The 1639-nt window shown below is 37.5% G+C and overlaps 1 long non-coding RNA gene across 2 annotated transcripts in view; it reads right to left on the bottom strand.

The window, feature by feature from the left end:
• LOC112449872 overlaps positions 1-611 on the bottom strand; it is a 4365-nt gene extending 3754 nt beyond the window's left edge. The window contains exons 1-2 of one of the 2 annotated variants that reach the window (XR_003038412.2): positions 559-611; positions 322-468 (exon numbers count right to left, since the gene is read on the bottom strand). This is a non-coding gene — a long non-coding RNA (uncharacterized LOC112449872). Of the gene's footprint in view, positions 1-321 lie in introns of both variants that reach the window. The other variant, XR_005234548.1, reaches the window with a different exon arrangement.
• Between the last annotated feature and the right edge of the window lie 1028 nt (positions 612-1639).

The raw sequence follows: 1639 nt of genomic DNA, 5'->3' as shown, positions 1-1639 counted from the left end.
AGGATTGAGGTCTTCGAAGTATTCGGCCCACCGACCCACAACGTCCCGAGTCGAGGTCAGAAGCACACCACCCCCACTATAAACAGTGTTGGTGCTGCACTGCTTTCCCCTCCTAAGACGCCGTATGGTGGACACAGATAAATAAACAAACAGGCTGACAATGAGAGACAGACAGGCAGATAGATAAACAAACGAACAGGTAGATAAACAAACAAACTGACAGACAGATATTTTGCACAAAATCTCGAAACCACAAAACTTCTTCTGTAACTATAGTATTGTTGTGACTCCAGGAGTCTAATAGTTATTAATAGTTATTACCTTTCCAGCCACAGACCACCGACAATGAAGAAAGAGGCAAAAGTCTTCATCCAAGCTAGGCGAACAGCTACTAGCTAGCCGAACGAGTAGCAGTTCGTTTCTTGTTCTTTTTATATATATGTGTAATTTTTCGGACCTGTAAAACAACTTTTTCGCAAAAATAAAAATAAAAAATTTAATAAAACGTCCTACAGGTGTGAATAAACCCAATATTTGCTAATATTAAACCTCTTTTACCGGAGACGGTTTGTTTAGTCTTTCGCCGTTTGAGTTTTTCAACAGAACGTCTGTGTATCCCTCCGCCAATGCTGTAACCGCGTAAACCGTTATCAGCCGTTGGTGATGAGGCTGCGGCTTGTATCAGTCCGCCTGATCAGCGACTCTATTTCTCTGAAATACTCCTATTATATAATATTTTAAATGTTGTGATTATAATTTATTAGTATCATCATCTTTATTAACATTATATGACTATAGTTTTTTCTGTTTCACAGGTTTACTCAACTCTCGGTAGACTGATACATTCAAACTCACCGCCAACGGCATAAACGGACTGTACGTTGGCGGAAGAACACTGAGGTTGTTCGGTTTTAAAAAAGACAAAATAAAGTAAGCAAACAGTAGTGCGCAAAAGTGTATTAGTTTAATATTCGCTAAAGGAAGGTTCTTTCACGCTGTATGTCGGTATTGAGAATTATTTAACTTTATAAGCCTGACAAAGGATTTAAAAATGGCACTAATTTGGCTAACCGTTACAATCCTGACATTTCTTTGGCCTAAATAAGGACTTTAAATGTCTTAAATGTAAAAGGTTTTAAATGTCTGTAATGATAAAAAGACCTGAGGATGGCAGTACAGTCAAACAGACAAACCAGAGAGGAATCATAAATTCAGGAAGTGGCTGACATTTGAAGGTCGACTAGTAGAAACACTATCAAGTCATTTCCATTGAGATTCGTCAGAATATTGGATTTTCCTTCCTATTACAGTTTTTAATCTGATGAGTTTTCACTCATTAACTAAACAAATATTTGGAGCAATCAATTCAAACAAGAATAGGATCAAACTAATGCTGTTTATGCAATAAAACGTCTGCCTTTCAACACATTTTTAACCACATTTAGCCTGTTGAAGTGAGCCGTCAGGACGTCCACATATGTAATCCAAAAATATCACAAGGAAAATAATCTACAACTGCATCATCTCTCAATATGAGATGAGGAAACATGAATTCCTTCAAGCAACGCTCAGCCTTTAGTTATCAGGAGCTCCAACTAGTTTAAGGTTTTAAACTGGTTGGTTGTATAAAGTGGTGTCT

Source organism: Kryptolebias marmoratus, linkage group LG19 (genome assembly GCF_001649575.2).
Source record: "Kryptolebias marmoratus isolate JLee-2015 linkage group LG19, ASM164957v2, whole genome shotgun sequence".
Taxonomy (NCBI): domain Eukaryota; kingdom Metazoa; phylum Chordata; class Actinopteri; order Cyprinodontiformes; family Rivulidae; genus Kryptolebias; species Kryptolebias marmoratus.
The sequence above is the reverse complement of the archived record's forward strand: the minus strand, read 5'-3'. Positions and strand labels throughout refer to the sequence as shown.